This window comes from Vipera berus (genome assembly GCF_964194415.1).
Source record: "Vipera berus genome assembly, chromosome: 2".
Lineage (NCBI taxonomy): Eukaryota > Metazoa > Chordata > Lepidosauria > Squamata > Viperidae > Vipera > Vipera berus.
The window spans coordinates 236157276-236177508 of record NC_138203.1 but is presented as its reverse complement, the minus strand read 5'-3'; the positions used below and the strand labels follow the sequence as shown (position 1 = coordinate 236177508).

At 40.5% G+C, this 20233-nt stretch overlaps 1 protein-coding gene across 1 annotated transcript in view; it reads right to left on the bottom strand.

The window, feature by feature from the left end:
• The window catches only part of CHCHD6 (coiled-coil-helix-coiled-coil-helix domain containing 6), a 308037-nt gene that overhangs the window by 211699 nt on the left and 76105 nt on the right, over window positions 1–20233 (bottom strand). The window lies entirely within an intron of this gene.

The window sequence follows — 20233 nt, the reverse complement described above, 5'->3', positions numbered from 1 at the left end:
TAGCAGCAAGCCCAACTGAGCCTTAGGGCCACATCTAAGGAGGAGTGATTCACACCCGGCTATTTGGACAACAGTGGCCTCTCGCGGATACAGGTTCTCCCTCACCGCTACCGCCACTCCCCCGCCTCTTCCCTGAGCCCGAGGCCTGTGTAGCACCCGGAAACCTGGTGGGCAAAGGTCTACCAAAGGGACACCACCCTCAGGTCCTAACCAGGTTTCCGTAATGCAGGCCAGATCCGCATGTTCACTCTCAACCAAATCTCGGATGAGAGGAGCTTTATTGACTATAGATCTGGCATTAAGATATACAAGCCTGAGCTCAGGTGGTTGATTATCTTCGCTCCCGGTACCACGGGCCGAAACCAGAGGGTCGAAGTGCATCACCGCTTGAAGATAGCGGGGACGCACTCCCGGATGTTGATGCGGTCCTCTGTTCGGACACCTACTGCCATTCCCTACCGTCGTTGGAATAGGTAATCCCAAACTCCGCTTCGGGGCCCCGAGGGTAGCTAGTCCAAGTTCCCTCTCAGCGTGATCAATCTCAGGCCTGGCCTGAGTAGCGGTTGGTGGACACCTCCCGGTATTGAGCACCTGGGCACTCTTGCAAACAAGCCAGTAGGCTGCAACTATCAAAAAGTTTCAATTTCTAAGCAATCATATGGAGTCTATGTAATTAAAGATATTAGAAAGTTGATAGTTAGCAACTTGCTTTGCAACATGCAAGGTTTTCATTCAATTTTAAATTAAAACAATATCTCTTAAAAAAATAAGTCACTCAGCAGCAGTTCCCAAGAGGAGTGTTGGTGGCCACACTCATAACCATGGGCACTGTGTTGATAATCATAGCTTACAATTATGTGTCAACCTGGACACTACGGCTAAAAATTATGTTTTGGCACTGTATGTGAACATAGTCTCATTTAAGGGTGTGATATAGGGAAGCAATTATGTAGGGATTACTCTAGTACAGTATAGTTGAGAAAAAATGCACTGAAAAGCCTGCATTAGGCCTCAAAAGTAAAACAGAGAAAAGATTACAATATTCATAAATAGCTCAGCATAGCTGTTTGACAAGGAAAAATAACAGGATCTCTATTTGACCTGATTATCCATGGATCAGAAATAATTGTTTAAATGAAAAATTGATATTTTTTTTAAGTGAAGAATCTACATGGGCCAAGGGGTTTCTATGGTGATAAGTATTAAAAAATACCAAAGCTGTGACTTGGCCTTTATTTTCTACATGTCTGTCTCTCTCCTTTCTGCCTCAAATATTTTCACTGTATTGAAAGACTGATTAGTGCTGGTATTAAAGGAAATAAGTAAAGATGTGTTCCTCACAAAAAAATAAGAGAAATTAGCTACCATATAATCAATTTTAGAGAAAAACCCTAGCACAATAGCCAGTTCTAATATATCCCAAATGTAGTGTTTTGTAAAGATGGAAAACTTCAGTGCATGCTTGCTCTGTATTGTGATTCAAGGACAGCATCACTCTCTAATGCTTCTCAAGTGGCTGCAAATAGACTTGTTGTGCCCAAAGGTAATACTTTCCTACCGAATGAACTGTACCATTGAGATGCCTTAAAATCCCGTAACAAATGAAACCTTCATGCTTCTTTTTTAAAGACTTAACATCTCTTCCAAATAGGTTTTCTTTTGTCCCCTATGTTTATTCTACAAACCCAGAACAGACAGTGAAACCATTTTGGGAAAATATGAAAGACCTGGGCATTTTTGAAGGTGAAAATTCATGGCAATACAGAATATGGGTGTCAACTGCCAGATGCAAATATAGTCAAATATACTCAAATTATTTCAAAAATTCTACATTTTTCTTATGCATACTGTTAATATCAGTTCTGGGGCACTAGAGGATTTTATTTAACAGTAAAACAAAATCAGCACATGCTTTACTTAAATATCCTAAATATCCTTCACTGACTCATCTAACTCAACTCAAACTTCAACAAGAGAATGACAAAGAATATGCAAATCTAAGTATTTACCTGCCCTCCTCCTACCCTTCAAAACTGAAAGGATCATTCTAGATGACCTATGCTATATTGCTAGATTACCTGATCTTTGGGAGATCAAAGGGAAATTACAAATAATCTGAGGATGGTCAATTATATATTTACTTCTGTATTCTATAAGTAGCAGGGGGACTGAATAGATGAGCACTGAAACTCATTCCTTAATGTTTCTTCCTGGTTAAAAAGATAATTTGAATAGGACCTGCATTAGATGCCAGTGGGTACACTTGTCAGCAGCTTTCGGTGTCCAAATTAGGCTTTTAGTCATTTGTAAACAACTTAATGGACTACCTACTAATGAACAAGCAGGTTGCCTATACCGCATCTTTTTCTCCTCCTCAAATTATTTCTAATGTTGAAGAGATAAAATAATTAACTCCAATCTTAAATCGATGAAGACTAGAAAATATGCTCTTCTTTTTATCCAAGAGGCAGTCTGCCTTTTCCACCAACTTTATGGAATACTCTTATCAAAGGTAGTAATATATTCATATCATAGCATAGGCACCATGCTATGTGCCATAGCCTGTTTGCAAATACAGAAAAACTCTTCTATCAGTGACATGTTCCCAGGGGCAGCCCTGATCTTAAACACACTGAGATTTTTTTTTGGCTCAGATGCTAGGAAATAGCAACTGATTTAGAGGGGAATAAATCCCTTCAATATGCTAACTTTCAGTCTTTAAGGGAACTGGAATATGATGTCTGATTTGCCTTTTATATGTGGAATGGGAAGGACCTCATTTTACATTTCATCTCAGGCAACATAAAGGTAATACAGTACTCGACTTATAACTACTATTGGGATCTGAATTTGTTCATAGGTCAGGGCATCTACACAACCAAACACAACCAAATGGCCCATGCCATTTAGGGCTTTATAGGTCATCACCAGCACCTTGAATCTCACCCGGAGGGCAACTGGAAGCCAATGCAGCTCGCAGAGAAGAGGTGTTACATGGGAGTATCGGGAGACTCCCATCACAACTCGCGCGGCTGCATTCTGCACCAGCTGAAGCCTCCGAGTGGTCCTCAGGGGCATCCCCATGTAGAGAGCATTGCAGTAGTCTAGCCGGGAGGTCACGAGCGCATGGGTGACTGTGTGTAGGGCATCTCGGTCCAGATAGAGCCGTAACTGGCGCACCAGGCGAACCTGGGCAAAAGCCCTCCTGGCCACGGCTCCTATATGATCTTCCAAACTGAGCCGTGAATCCAGGAGGACGCCCAAGTTGCGGGCCCTATCAACGGGGGGTAACACCTCACCCCCCATAGTTAACGATGGAAAAGATTGGTTAGTTAGTCTAGTTATAACTAGACTCCCTTAAAACAACCACTGTATGTTCAAAACTGAAACATACAATAGCAAAGAAAACAGGAGATTTTGTTTATCTTTAAACTTCTATGGTCTAAAATTTAGAATGTAAACTTTAATGATAACAGTTATGCCAACATTTATTCTGCTTCACACAATCGAAAGTACAACCCTGATTTCCTATACTTAATGTACATTTCTTCTTCTAATGTTCATTCAACTTAAGAGTTCTTCGATATTTCATTTAAATCCCTCAGGGATTATATGCCTGTTGTTTAGTTCAAACCAAGGATACCCACAGAAGAGGCTTTTCCATGAAATTTTATTGGAAGCCCAGACACCTTACATTTTTAACATTCCCACTTATATCCTCTCCATCTTCTATCACTTTTCTTACCATGAAAAATCTTTGAAAAGAGAAAAAGATTTAGAGGTATGCAAACTCACTGATTTGGTAGCAGATTATTAGAATTCTGGAATGTTCCTTTCCCTGAAAAGGTGAATTCTGAACATTCTTAGAAAGATGGAATAGATGTACATATACCATTATTTGATTGGGAATACTAGATGTGTCTATCTGGATGGCCCTCAAGTTTTTTCCATGGCATAAAAACCCCTCTAAAAATCAAAAGGGAGAAGAAGAAGAAAGCAAAACAACAACAGCCCTGGTCAATGAAGTTCACAAGTACACAATGAATTCTATACATCTACATTTGTTACTATACACAAAAAAATCACTCCTTTTTCAATTATAGCTTTAAAAATGTTCTCTTTGAAGAAGAACCTTGAACACTGTCATACTACAAATACTTTAAGCAATGGCTGTGATTTCACTTCTAATGTATTTACATTCTATAAGATCCAGCACAGTCTCAAAATATTCAATTTTCTATTGTTTATTTCTGTAATTGTTCTTCAGACTTGACCTTTCGTACGACAAATAGCCATTAGATTTCCTACTAATACAATTTTGTACTTTTCTATTGTAGCCAAATAATTATTCACAAGGGGCTTGGATTCTTGCATCTCGGATGCTTAAATGTTTTAGACAGTGAGTGCTTTGGTTTGGGGCTGATTGCATTGTTAACTTCTGCAACTCTCCAATCATCAGGAGGTGCTATAAGGAAACATCTTTTAATAAAGCTAAATGAAACTTAATGAAGTCATGAGTGTAGATTTAGCAAGAAAATTTCCAGCAATTGTAGAAGTAGTCTTATTTTTGCAAAGTATTCTTCTGAGCATGCTTGAATTAAGAGGAAACGTGCAGATCTATGTCACTGGCAGCAGAATTTTGATTTCCATTTGATAGCACAATTTGCAAACAGCAGGTTTTCATGTTATGTGATTGCTTAACATTTTTAACAGCTACAAGAATTCAATGCCAATTTATGTTTGCAGGAAGATGTACAATTTCTTCTGTGCACAGCACTGATTATGGTCTGAGGAACATGGCTTGGGAGGACTGCAGAGTGGGACTGATCTACACAAAAAAAAACTACCATCGGCAGCAACAAAATACCAAATTATTAGCTTGGTGAATAGTAAGCTACTGATTAATTAATTCTAAATTATACCCCAATCCAAGTGATACTGATAAAGTCTAAAAATGTATGCATATAGTATGGCAGGCATCCTGAATCTGATCTGCTTCCTATTATATTAGACTTGTAGTTTGCAGTATATTCAACCAGGATAGATAATGAAATCTTGGTACTATTGTCTCAATACATCTGGAGAGCACAGTTTAGAGAACAGACTTCTGTAAAAAAAAATCTCTGTATAAAAGAGACTGAAAATATAAATGCAAAGTAACAGTAAAACATCTGAAAATGAAAGGATTCTTGATTAGAACTTTTACAATTAATCCAAATCAAAACATGACCTGAAAACTCAGTTTAAGTATTATTTTCTAGTTAAGTACTATCAAATCAGATTAAACCTTGGGTGACTGCATGGACAATTGCTCATCATTTCAATCAGTCTCCAGCAAAATCTAATAGCTCTTCCAAGGCTGCTGGTTCTGTAATCTTGTTTATTCCTTCCACCCATAATATATGTTGTCTTCCTCTTCTTCTATTTCTATCAATCCCAAATATGTGTATTTCCACTTGGTGATCACCACTTCAAAAGTCAGTGAATCTTAACAGTACTTAATTGAGGACTGATTGGTTCTTTTGCATTCCATGGAAATCTTAGCAATTGTTTCTAGATCCATAATTTATTTAATTTATACACTGCCCAGATCACTATACAAAGTGACTCTGGATGGTTTACAGTACAATACAAATATAAATATAAAAACAAATTATTTTTAATTATAACAATTTCTGATGGACCATAAAATAGAGAAAGTCATAGAAAATGAAGCTAATGTGTCTGGAACTTTAAAATTCAAACAGATAGGCACTTGTCATATAATATACCAGATTAACAATTGTTAATAAGAAAGACAAAAAAAGTCTGGATAGCAGATGTGGCAATACCTGGAGACAACAGAACAGAAGAGAATTAACTGGAGAAGAGAACAAGATAAATACAAAGACCAGCAAATAGAAATAGAAAGACTGTAGCTAAAGAAAGAAAAGGTAGTATCAATAGTAATAGGGTGCAAGCCTATTTGGTGCAAGCCCAAAACAACTGGAGCACCACTTGAACACCATCAGCATTGACAAATTCACCATCAGTCAATTGCAAAAGGCAGCTTTACCCAGAACAGCGTACGTTCTGTGACAATACCTCTAACACCATCAAACATTCACATCTGCCTATCCCAGGCGCTTGGGAAAGACTCAATGCCAAATCCCATCTGAACTTCTGGCTGACTGCAATGAACCATAATTTCTTCTTTCTCTTTTTCTGTCCAGTTTTTGTAGACGTGCATTAGCACTGGGAAGAGCATTGTTTAAACTTATCCTTGCTGACATAATCTTGTCTAAGTCTGTCATTTCCTTGCTCCACAGAAGCACCACCTTCTGTGACACACTGATCATCTTTATCTATCCCCCAGATCAAGAAAGCAAAACTACCCGCTGCTTTAATTTGCTTGTTGTCAACTATGTATGCTGATTATTTTAAATACTTTATATTAATATGATCTTTAACATTCTATTTCTATTTTTATAATTAGCTCTTCTAAGTTTCTTTAAATGTGGTGGACAAAAGTTGTGTTACCTAAATATCTCAGACTGTCGATTTCAGAAAAGGCAGGCAGAGCTACACTTCTCTGTGCATTAATGATTCACCTGTGGAGATGGTTACCAGCATCAAATTCCTGGGTGTGCAGCTAACGAATAGGCTGGCTCAACAGTCGCTCAACAGTGAGAAACTGGTGAAGCGGGCATAGCAGCGCATGCACTTTCTGCGTCGCATGAGAAAAGCTCATCTTCCTTCCCCTGTTCTGACCACTTTCTACAGGGGGATGATCAAGAGCATCACTGATTCAGACAGGAAGGCGGTGCAGAGAGTGGTGAGGATGGCCGAAAAGATCATTGGCAGTTCCCTCGCTCCCATCCAGGACATAGCACAGAAGCGTTGTTTGAACAGGGTCCATAAGATTATCTGGGACACTACTCATCCTCTTCACAACCTGTTTTCCTTGTTACCATTTGGGAGGAGGCTTCGTGGTATCCGTAGCAGAACATCCAGATTCAACCATAGTTTCATTCCATACAGCATTAACCTTGTGAACTCTTAGGCTTCCTCCTTCCGTTATATATTCAAGATGGACAGTATTTAATATTTTAGTGTTATGTATATGTAGGGGTGCGGGTCTATAAATATGTTGTATGTTGTATGTTTTAGGTGTGTGTCATGTATGTGTTACACTTTGAGAGTGGGCAACTAAATTTCATTTTTGATGTGTGCCATTGTACCCACAGTAAAAAATGACAATAAAGATTATCTTATCTTTTTTTAATCTAGCTATCATATTTTCCAATCTTACATTCTAATAGTATAATAGAACTACAACATTGGAAGGGGTCTTATAATCATCTTGCTCAAGTTTCTAGTTAATTCAGGATCTCCTTAGCTTTGCTGATAAACATCTAGCTTCTGTTTGAAGACCTCTGGCAAAGGAGCATTCATGTGGCAGCCTTTCCACTGGTTGACAACTCATATTCAGGAAGTTAGTCTAGTGTATGGGTCGGCAACCTGCGGTTCCGGAGCCACATGTGGCTCTTTGAGCCATCTCCTGCGGCTCCCAGTCGCCCGGTGCGCGCGCACCTCTTCGAACGGGCAGTGCTGCGCGCGCACCTCCGCCCGAACAGGCAGTGACGCCGCTTGTTGGGAAAGCTGCCGCGGCCCATTTGCACAGCTGCCGCGTTCGTCCATGTTTGGCGAGCGCGGCAGGTCTCCCAACGAGCGGCGGCGGTTTGGAGAGTGCGCGCGCACCTCTCCAAACCGCCGCCGTCCCGTTCGGAGGTCTGCCGTGCTTGTCAAACATGAACGAACACGGCAGGTCTCCCAATGGGCAGCGGTGGTTTGGAGAGTGCACGCGCACCTCTCCAAACCGCCGCCGTCCCATTTGTGCAGCTGCTGCGTTCGTCATGTTTGACGAGCACGGCAGGTCTCCGAACGGGACGGCGGCGGTTTGGAGAGGTGCGCGCGCACCTCTCCAAACCGCCGCCGTCCCGTTTGCACAGCTGCCGCGTTCGTCCATGTTTGACGAGCGCGGCAGGTCTCCGAACGGGACGGCGGCGGTTTGGAGAGGTGCACACGCACTCTCCAAACTGCTACCGTCCTCTTTGCACAGCTGCTGCGTTCGTTCGTGTTTCTTTCAAACGCGGAGGAATGCAGCAGCTCTGCAAACCGGGCGGCGGTGGTTTAGAGAGCTGCGCATCTCCCCAAACCTCCACCTCCACATTTGAAGAGCTGCTGCATTCATCAAACGCAGAGGTTTGGAGGTCCCGGGAGAGGGGGAGGGCGCTCGGGTGGCTCTGGCGGTGCCCGGGCTGAAGGCACCGCCGCAACCCAGTGCCCGTCACCTGCGAGTCCGTCTCTCACCCCCCCCGCGTAAGCTGGCGGCACTGGGCAGCGACAGGTGCGTGCAGCTCAGGATGCGGTGCGGGCGTAGGGGGTGGTGTATTTTTTGCTTGTTTTGCGCGTGCGTGTGCCCACATGCGCGCGCACATTTTGCGGCTCCCACTTTTTTGTGTGTATGACGGAACCGGTTCCGAGTGGCTCTTTTGCTGTTTCGGGTTGCTGACCCCTGGTCTAGTGTGAATGAACTTTCTCATAGTTTTAACCTAAATATCCTAGTCCTAGTCCCCTAATCTTTCTGTCAGCCCTTCATGATAAACCATTGAGAAAACAGACATTGCAAGAACTGTAGGGATGTTCCTTCCTGCACCGTGTTCCTACGGTGCAAGAACAGAATCTTCAAAGCCGGTCGAAGTTTCCCTTTGCTTACTCTTATACCAAATAGAATAAAAACCTGAGCTATTTTGAGTTACATTCTCACACTCTCACTTTCTCAGGATTAAGTTGTTGTTTCAGGTTCTTAGCAGCTTCTACAGTCCTTCATCAGTGTTATTTTTGTTCCTCTACACACACACACTCTTTATTTTGACAACTCCTGAGATACTCAGTTATTTATTAATCAGATTTATACCCACTACAATTGCCGACTCTCAACAGTGTACAGTAGCTACAAGTAAGAACAAGCACTTAAAAACAAAGCATCCATGATAGGACTAAAATGTAACATTATAAAGCCATAAACATTTATGAAATCAATCAAATAAGCTCTCTCAGCTCTTTTAAAGAGTGTAACTTTATTGAAAGATCCATCTAGGTACAGCAGAAGCAAAGTCAGTTCTGGGATTTTTCCGCAAAAAGCTCCATAGGTAAAACCCCCTTTTCCTCCTCCAGGCCACCCATAGTTCACAGTTCACCCATCAGGTTCAGTTCTTTTGTTTTGGGAAAAGACTGTCTGTGCCACTCAAATATTTCAAAACTTGACCTTGGCGTCTAACGTCTCACCAGCAACAGAAGGCAATCTTGCATTCTGGAGCTTCCCTCCCTCCTTAGGAATTCCCCCCCCCCCGCTGTTTGGCAAACTGAGAGGGCCAACAGGTGCAACTATGGAGCAGAGTCAGGTTTGATAATGTGGTCCTCTATTCTCAAAAAGTTTCAGAGGATACAAAACCATAAGAAAATTTACATTGTCATCTTCAAGTTATTTTTCTTCCCTGAAGTTCATCTGGAATTTCTGTATGTCTTGTAAGAGCTTAAACAAAACTTAGCTTATGTAATGAATCAGTGCTGGCAATTTGTCCTTTCTCTTTCACCTCTCTTCTTTAATATGAATACATATGTAGGCCACAAGACTATGTGGTCTAGAATTTGAAAAGGGGTGTGTTTGTATGTGTGTGTATGTGTTTTTGTGTGTGTGTTTATATATATATATATAGACTTCTGTGACCTAGAGCTGTAACTACTGCAACTTTAAACAGTTCAGGGTGTATTGTACCTGCATCTGTTGCTTCCTGTTTGACAGCTGGTCTGTTGCCTCTTTACCTCACCTTTTAGTTGAACTGGTTTCTGAATATATTCTCTCTCTGCTGGTGCTTTTCATCGTTGTATAATCCCATTTGTAAAGAGTTTCAGTACAGTTTTCCCACCTTTCTTTACCCTCATTTGTCTCCATTAGATTTTTAACCCATAAAAATAATTTGCAAGCTTCTACCACTGCCTCAGTCCTACTAAGTGACTTTCTAAACAGAATGAATTCATCTGGATTACAAGTGATGTTGAGACAGGAAGAGAAAACATTTTACTTTTCTCTTAAGTACTCAGAGACCTCTCACCTTGTATCAAACAAAGCCACGAGAGGCAATGCTACCCAATGCAATGTCATCTGAAGTCATAATAGTGAATTTCAATTAGCTTTTCTTCAGAAAAAAATATTTGGAGCAGCCCTGTATGTGAAACACTGAAGGCAAGGCTGGTCAAAATATTTTGCTGCCTAAAGAAAACTAACAGACAGAGAACTAAAATATGTATGTGTGAACGAAGCAGTAAGTCTGTATGGGCTTTTTCTATCTTGAAAAAGAAAGAAATCAAGGGCACATACACCTAAAAAAGAGAGCTTTTTTGCATGTTTATATTTTCTGCATCTTTGAACTATATGCCAAAAAAGAAGATGAGATAAATAGGAGTTTGAGAATGTATCTAATCAGGGAAATGCCTGTAGTTTCACACCTGAATTCTCCCATTTTAATAATACCAAAATCTACCTTTAAACCTGTGTCATATCTGGACCTATAATTTATAGATAACAAAGCTAAAACATTTAAAGGCATTTGGGAGTGATCTCAACTCTACAATGAGCCTGGCTGCAGCCATTTTTGTCATTCTAGGTTGCCAGGAAAAGGTATTTCTGGTAGTCTAAACACAAGCAAATCTTGTGGGAACCAAGGTCATTCCCGCACCGTAGTGGAAGGGGAGGACCATTTAGTCAGAAAGCCCGCCAAGTCATTCAATTGGATAGCAATACTAGGGGGTGTGAATTGTTACATTGTATTACTTTAATTCTAGGAGGGAAAATTTAGATTTGGTTTCACTTTTGACCGTCCCGATGCTACGTATCCAATAAACATGTCCTTTGAGGAATTTTCCTGCCTTGGAGTTCTGATTTACTTGGTCCTATTTGTCAGAACCATGAAAAGTGAATTGTCTAAGATATATAATGCACATTTTAATAAAGAAATATTTAATGTTTAACCTTAACTCAAAAATTATGAATTGCTTCCTCTGCTAACATGGATGAGGCAGACCAATCTCATTGGGTTGAAAGTCTATTACTTACTCCAAATTGCTCCCACCACCACATCACATCGTTCCTCTTCTAGCCAGAAAGCTAGTAAATGTCATCCTTTGGCAGGCTCTGTCCACACGCCTTCCTTTCATCAAGCAAGCCTGGCTTTGCTAACTTTGTAGACAGCTTTCATGTTGCTCTTGTTGTCTGCAGGAGGATTCCCCTGCTCCCTCCATGCAAGGAAGGAAATCCTTCCACAAACTTCAGGAGCAGACTCAAAGTTTGCTACAAAGCTAGCAATACCATCATTCTGAAGGCTTAGATGGCCTTGCAGGGAGGGTATGGGAGAGGAAATCCTTCTGAGGACTGCAGGAGGAGACTTCAAAGGTGGCTATAAAGCTAGTGAACACCTTCATTCTGAATGCTATCCATGCCTTCAGAATGATCGTGTTCGCTAATTTTATAATCAAATCTGGGGTCCATTCTGAATCCCTTATCCAGCTGGGGTTATGAAGCTTGAATTATTCATCCCCTCCGCTTACAATGTTTCCTGCTGGCTTCCCCAGTGACTTTCTGGAGAAGTCAACAAAGATTGTAAATGGCAATCATATGACTGCAGGCTCTTGCAACTAGTCATAAATGTGAGTCAGCTGCCAAGCAGCCAAAATACATTTATATGCTGAGGGAGGGGTGGTGTAAATTTTACAATGGCCAGAAGTGCTTTACAGACCTGTAAAGTATCCATTTCAGGACCATCATGACTGTGAACAGTCATTAAAAAAACAGTCATTTTTTACCTGTAGTATGAATGAATCATATCAATTCTGCATTAAACATCTAGTGAATGAGAAAAAAAGTTAATTTAATGGCCCTCCAAAGAGAAGAGTTTTAACCTGATAGTGAACGCTTAACTAATTTGAATATTATTAGAATTCTGTCTTTTCTGATTACAGAGGAGTAATTCGAAGATCTCAAGTGTGAACTGAATAATAGCATTGTAACGCGGAGTTACAATTCCATTCCAATTTCTCTTTGTTTTCTATTTAATCAGAAATGTTTCATGCCATTAATTTAAAGTGAAAACAAGGGAAAAATAATAGTATCCCATAATTAATGTACCGTTTCAAATTGTCAAAGTGTCCATTCATCATAAGTCACTTAAAGGTTGACGATTCCATAACAAAATGAAGCAGGCCCATTTTTTCTGAAAAATATTTCAAAATTATTTGTAATTTCCTGTAAATATTAACTAACATGCTACACCATTTTTTCTCTGTAAGTTAGACTATAACTCTATAAATTATAGTTTATAAAACTATAAGTTATAGTTTTCTCTATAAGTTACTTTCCACATTTCTCTGAATACATATGCTATATAATTAACATATGCAATCAATACTGTGTGCATTATATCTTATTATTTCTAATACCCCAAAACATAGGTATTTAAAGTTGTTGAATCCATGGTCTTTCACTACAGTACTGCTAGCCTCCTTCTCTCACATCCTACAATGAATTAGTAATAGGCTGCCACCACAGCCTAATTTTTTGAAGCTTATTTCAGCTGGTGAGTTCTAAGGTCTTCTACCAAGTAAAGCTCTCTTTAGCTGGTCTACAAAAGGAGGCAAAACATCCCAGAAATACAAAGCTCTAAAAAAAAACCATGTAGATTATTCTAACAATAGATGTTAACTTGGCAATCCTGTCATCCTGCATATGACTTTATTCAGAAATATTCTTTTAAAAGAGTGAGGATCATCTCATTGTCACTCATGCCCGTACGATCTCCTGTTTGGACTACTGCAATGTGCTATAACCTCGAGGAGCATTCTAAAGCTTCAGCTGGTACAGAATACAGCTGCACAAGATGTAAAGGTGTTGGTTATTCAGCACATGTAACACCATTGTCCTGGGAGCTGCATTATTCTGGGAGTTGTCAGTGCATTTCTGGGTGGAATTCAAGATGCTGGTTTTCACCTTCAAAGACCTTCATGGCTTGGAACTGGGTTACCTAAGGGATCATTTATTTATTTTTATTTTAATCCCATTTATATCCCGCCCTTCTCCGAAGACTCAGGGCGGCTTACAATCTAAGCACAAATCAAATGTGCTTAGCAATAGCCTTCATTCTATGTATATGCCTGCTTGTTAGGACTTTCGCCCCCCACAAAGCGGCATTATTAAAGTCAGCTTATTGCCCCCAACAATCTGGGTCCTCATTTTACCTACCTCGGAAGGATGGAAGGCTGAGTCAACCTTGAGCCTGGTGGGATGCGAACCTGCAATAATTGCAGGCAGCTGGTGTTACTTAAGGAGGCATTAGCCCACTGCTCCACCACTGTTCCAGTTGTTTCTACAAGTCCAATTAGGTCTGGCAGGATGGACATGCTTCAGGTCTCGTCAGCCAAAGAATGTCAGCTGGTGGGGAGGAGGTGTAGAGCTTGTTGTAGAGCTTGCACTAGAACCCTCTGAAACATCCTCCCTACAAATATCAATATGGCCTTAAACCTGTTGGCCTTGAAGACTTGGCTTTATGCCCAGGCTATGTATGAAGTCCCAAATGAGTGGAGGGCCCCGTTTCCTGATTATGTTGACTATAATGTCTCCTGGCTGCTATATGTACAGGCAGTCCTCGACTTACGACTACAATTGAGCCCAAAATTTCTGTTGCTAAATGAGACATTACGACCTTTCTTGCCACAGTTGTTAAGTGAATCATTGCTGTTATCAAGTTAACAACATGCTTGTTAAGTGAATCTGGCTTCCCCATTGACTTTGCTTGTCAGACGGTCGCAAAAGGGGATCACGTGTCCCCAGGACACTGCAACTGTCATAAATATGAGTCAGTTGCCAAGCATCTGAATTTTGATCACATGATCATGGGGATGCTGTGACAGTCATAAGTGTGAAAAATGGTCATAAACACTTCTTTCAGTGCTGTTATAACTTCAAACGGCTATTAAATGAACTGTTGTAAATCGAGGATCACCTGTATTTAATTTCTTTCTTTGTATTTTAACTGTTTTTATGATTGTTTGCCACTCAGAATCACTGGTCTGAGATGGGCGGCTATACAAATTGAAGAAATAATAATAAAAAAAAAGCTAATGGAATGGCTGAATCAAAAGGGGTTGGGAGGCGGCAGCAGAAGGACAAGACAAGGCATCCATCACATACATAGAATTATTTTAAATACATTCTCTAAACCTAAACCTAAACATGTTGATGTGCTTAACATGAAAAACGAATACACTGAAAAGCATAAAACAATTAAGATTGTTTATGATGAAAGCATGAGAAAGTTAATGAAGGATATAATAATAATAATAATAATAATAATAATAATAAATAATAATGATAATAAATTAAATTAAATTAAATTAAATTATAAGAAGGATATGGAAAGACTATTATGCAAAGAATGGATCTTGGGGAAATAGGAACACGGAAGAAAACGGAAGTATTTTAAAAATGAGAGCAAAAACAGAAGTAATGCAGAAATAGAAATATACTGTAGGTCCTATGTGAAAAGGCATTAAGGACAGAATAAACACTGCACAAGATAAATATAAAATAAGATGAAGGAAACGTTACACAGATGCTGCAGAACAACATAAAGGTAGTCCTCAATTTATGGCCTCAATTGGGGCCAGATTTTTGGTTGTAATTCATTACAATTGTAAGCTGAGGAACCCACATACTGGACCCGATTTTATGACATTTTTGCAGCAGTCATTAAGTAAAATCACTGCAATTGTGACACAAATGCCACAGTCATAAGTGAACACATTATTCTGAATGGCTGTTTTTTGCTAGAAACTGGCAAAAAAAAAGTGCCACTAAATTGCAGTCGTGTGACTGTGGGAGGCTGCAACTGGTTGTAAAGGTGAGCTGGTTGCCAGGCACTCTAAATATGTTTGTTTTATGTTTATGTTTTATTTAATTTATATACCGCCCTTCTCCCTGGGGACTCAGGGCGGTTCACAGGGCATATAAATAAAAATACAATACTATACAAAAGTTAAAACAAAGATTAAATCAGTGCCCAATTAAAAAACAATAATGCAATCTAAAATGACAATTTAAAACACAGCTCCCCCATCAGGCCAGACCGGCCAATTCAAACAAATGGGTCTTCAGACCACGACGGAAAGTTCGGAGGTCCGATGCCGTCCGGAGCTCCACCGGCAGTTGGTTCCACAAAGCCGGGGCACCCACAGAGAAGGCTCTCCCCCTGGGGGCCGCCAGTCGACATTCCCTGACCGGAGGCACCCTGAGGAGGCCCTCTCTGTGGGAACGCACAGGGCGGAGGGGAGTTGAAGCCGGTCACATAGCCGGTCAAATATGGTCACATAACTGGGGGGGGGAGGCGAAGGGGGTGTTGCATGACATTTTATAAAAGCCAGAAGCGCTTTATGAGGTATAAAGCACCCGTACAGGGTTGGGTATAATTTTAAACAGTCATTAAGCAAGTTGTTGTAAATCAAGGACTACTTGCAATGTTACACAATGAAAAAAAAGATAGTTGGTGAATAATAATGAAATGAAACATGCTGTGGATAAGAAAAAATGCTTGTAACAACATGACTGCATCATAATGTAGATACTGTATAATGAATATAAAAAGAAAAGGATAGCTACAAAGAATGTAGTTAAAGAGAATAAATATTGGTTAAGATTAAATGCTGCATAGAAAACATAAAGCAATTTGTGTTTTGAAACTTCGTGGAGACTAAACAAGGAGCCTCCAGCAGAGTGACTGAAGTTAAAAATAAAAGTGATTATATGGATTTAAATGAAACTTTAGTGATTTTCTACTGGAATGGACTATTTCAGAGATTTGTATGAGAATGATCCCCTTCATGGATTACTGCCTTGTCGTGGCGAAGGGGCTTGCGTAATTCAATGAAGCTATGAGCTATGCCGTGCAGGGCCACCCAAGACGGAAAGGTCATAGCAGAGAGTTCTGACAAAACGTGATCCACTGGAGAAGGAAATGGCAAACCACTCCAGTATCTTTGCCATGAAAACCCTATGGACAGTACCAAAAGGCAAAACGATATGACGCTGGAAGATGAGCCCCTCAGGTCGGAAGGCGTCCAATATGCTACTGGGGAAGAGCAGAGGGCTAGTACTAGTAGCGCCAGAAAGAATGAAGCGACTGGGCCAAAGCCGAAAGGACGCTCAGCTGTGGATATGTCTGGTGGTGAAAGGAAAGTCCGATGCTGTAAAGGTTTTTTCTCCATAGGAACCTGGAATGTAAGATCCATGAATCAAGGAAAACTGGACGTGGTCAAACAAGAGATGACAAGACTGAAAATTGACATCTTAGGTATCAGCGAACTAAAATGGACAGGAATGGGTGAATTTAATTCAGATGACCATCAGGTATACTACTGTGGCCAAGAATCCTTCAGAAGAAATGGAGTAGCCTTCATAGTCAATAAAAGAGTAGGAAAAGCAATACTTGGATACAATCCTCAAAATGACAGAATGATCTCAGTTCGAATCCAAGGCAAACCATTCAATATCACAGTAGTCCAGGTCTATGCCCCAACCACCAGTGCTGAAGAGGATGAAACTGACCAGTTCTATGAAGCACTACAGCACCTTATAGAACTAACACCAAAAAATGATGTTCTTATCATCATGGGGGATTGGAATGCTAAAGTAGGAAGCCAAAAGATAACTGGAATAACAGGCAAGTTTGGCCTTGGAGTGCAAAATGAAGCAGGGCACAGGCTGATAGAATTCTGTCAAGAGAATACGATGGTCATAGCAAACACTCTTTTCCAACAACCCAAGAGACGGCTCTACACATGGACATCACCAGATGGTCAACACAGAAATCAGATTGACTATATGCTCTGCAGCCAAAGATGGAGAAGCTCTATACAGTCAGTAAAAACAAGACCAGGAGCTGACTGTGGCTCAGACCATGAGCTTCTCCTTGCCAAGTTAGGCTTAAACTGAAGAAAGTAGGGAAAAGCACTAGGCCACTCAGGTATGAATTAAATCATATCCCTGTTGAATATACAGTAGAGGTGACAAATAGATTTAAGGAATTAGATCTGATAGACAGAGTGCCTGAAGAACTATGGACAGAGGTTCGCGACATTGTACAACAGGTAGCAACCAAAACCATCCCAAAGAAAAAGAAATGCAAGAAAGCAAAATGGCTGTCTGAGGAAGCTTTGCAAATAGCTGAGGAAAGGAGGGAAGCGAAAGGCAAGGGAGAAAAAGAAAGATACACCCAATTGAATGCAGAATTCCAGAGAATAGCTAGAAGAGATAAGAATGCCTTCTTAAATGAACAGTGCAAAGAAATAGAAGAAAATAATAGAATAGGGAGGACCAGAGATCTTTTCAAGAAAATTGGAGAAATGAAGGGAACGTTTAATGCAAAAATGGGCATGATAAAGGACCAAAATGGCAGGGACCTAACAGAGGCAGAAGAGATTAAGAAGAGGTGGCAAAATTACACAGAAGAACTATACAAGAATGAGCTTAACGTCCCTGATAATCACAATGAGGTGGTCACTGACCTCGAGCCAGACATCCTAGAATGTGAAGTGAAGTGGGCCTTAGAAAAGCTGAGCAACAACAAAGCTAGTGGAAGTGACAGTATTCCAGCTGAGCTATTCAAAATCTTAAAAGACAATGCAGTAAAAGTGCTACACTCAATTTGCCAGCAAATTTGGAAAACTCAACAATGGCCACAGGATTGGAAAAGATCAGTTTACATTCCAATTCCAAAGAAAGGCAGTGCCAAAGAATGTTCAAACTATCGCACCATTGCACTCATTTCTCATGCTAGTAAAGTCATGCTTAAAATCCTACAAGCTAGACTTCAGCAGTATGTGGATCGAGAACTACCAGAAGTGCAGGCAGGATTTCGAAGAGGCAGAGGAACTAGAGATCAAATTGTCAACATACGCTGGATCATGGAGAAAGCTAGGGAGTTCCAGAAAAACATCTACTTCTGCTTCATTGACTATGCTAAAGCCTTCGATTGTGTGGATCATAACAAACTGTGGCAAGTTCTTAAAGAGATGGGTGTACCAGACCATCTTATTTGTCTCTTGAGAAACCTATATGCGGGTCAAGAAGCAACAGTGAGAACTGGACACGGAACCACTGATTGGTTCAAAATTGGGAAAGGAGTCCGGCAAGGCTGTATACTGTCGCCCTGCCTATTTAACTTATATGCAGAGCACATCATGAGAAAGGCAGGGCTAGATGAATCAAAAGTTGGAATTAAGATTGCCGGAAGAAATATCAACAACCTAAGATACGCAGATGATACCACTCTAATGGCAGAAAGTGAAGAAGAACTAAAGAGCCTCTTGTTGCAGGTGAAGAAGGAGAGTGCAAAACTTGGGTTGAAACTTAACATTAAGAAAACCAAGATCATGGCATCTGGCCCTCTCAATTCCTGGCAAATAGATGGGGAAGAAATGGAGGTAGTGACAGATTTTATTTTCCTGGGCTCCAAGATCACTGCAGATGGGGACTGTAGCCAAGAAATTAAAAGACGCTTGCTCCTGGGGAGGAAAGCCATGGCAAATCTAGACAGCACACTAAAAAGCAGAGATATCACCCTGTCAACAAAAGTGCGTATAGTCAAGGCTATGGTCTTCCCAGTTGCAATGTATGGCAGTGAAAGTTGGACCATAAGAAAGGCTGAGCGCCAAAGAATTGAGGCCTTTGAACTGTGGTGCTGGAGAAGACTCCTGCGAGTCCCTTGGACCGCAAGGCGATCAAACCGGTCAGTCCTAGAGGAGATCAATCCTGACTGCTCTTTAGAAGGCCAGATCCTGAAGCTAAAACTCAAGTACTTTGGCCACCTAATGAGAAGGAAGGACTCACTGGAGAAGAGCCTAATGCTGGGAAAGATCGAGGGCAATAGAAGAAGGGGACGACAGAGAATGAGGTGGCTGGATGGAGTCACTGAAGCAGTAGGCGTGAGCTTAAATGGACTCCAGAAGATGGTAGAGGACAGGAAGGCCTGGAGGAATGTTGTCCATAGGGTCGCGATGGGTCGGACACGACTTCGCAGCTAACAACAACAACATGAGAATGATAGTAATATGTGAAACAATGAAATTGAAATGAATGCTACAAACATTTTCTGTTCATGTCCAAGAAAAAGCTGATGAAAAAGGAAATAACAAATGCTATAAAATATTAAAAATCACAGTGGTGAAAGTGTACATAGTCTAACTAGACAAATTTTAAAATGTGGGTACGGTTACCTCATGAAGCAACTGTGCAAGTTGGCTATTTATTTATGTCTGTGAATTCTGCATCTGTGTGTGAAAACTTGTAGAATGGCACTATTATACCCTTACAAATGGAATGATACAAAAAAATGAACACCAAAATTACAGGGTGTTCATTTGTTAAGTACTTAGAAAAGAGTCACAATTTTGATTTAAAAGGGCTGAGAGGTGTAAAGAGCAAAAATTGAAAAGTGCAAGGCATCTTTAGGCTTGGCTTGGAGTATGCTGAAAAGATATTTGTTCTTCGATCTAAGAAATATATGGATGCGAAAAAGGAAAGCATATATCATTCTCTCGATTTTTATGCCACTTCACTCCAGAAAGAGTGTTATTAGCTAGTTAATATATTTATAGATAAATTATCAGGCACAAGGAACCAAAATGATCACGTAAGCTGATCAACTTTCTTTATTGTAGCAGGCCTATTTATAGGAATCTCGCCAGACTGACCAACTCTCTTGAGAAAAGTCAGATAAAGCTTCAGGGATTCTAGGGGAAGGTAAGATATACTTTGCTTCCTGCTATGCAAGGGCTCTCAGCTTAGACTCCTCTTCCCACCTCCCATCACTCTAGCTGGAGATTCCACTATATAAATGTATAAGGAATCATTGTGGTGATGTTAGAGGTGTGTTGGATGCATAGGATCATTTGTATCAGATAATCCTATGATGATAGCCAACAAGCCAAATTTGTCAAGTTTCCGAAGTATGGGCTTTTCAAGTGACTCTGAGGCACTATTTACCTTAAAAGTCCTTTATTAGCCTAATACGCCGGCAAATGCTTGCTAGAAGGAAGCTGGAATCTGAAATCTCCGCCCCTTGCACAATATATTAAAACACAATTC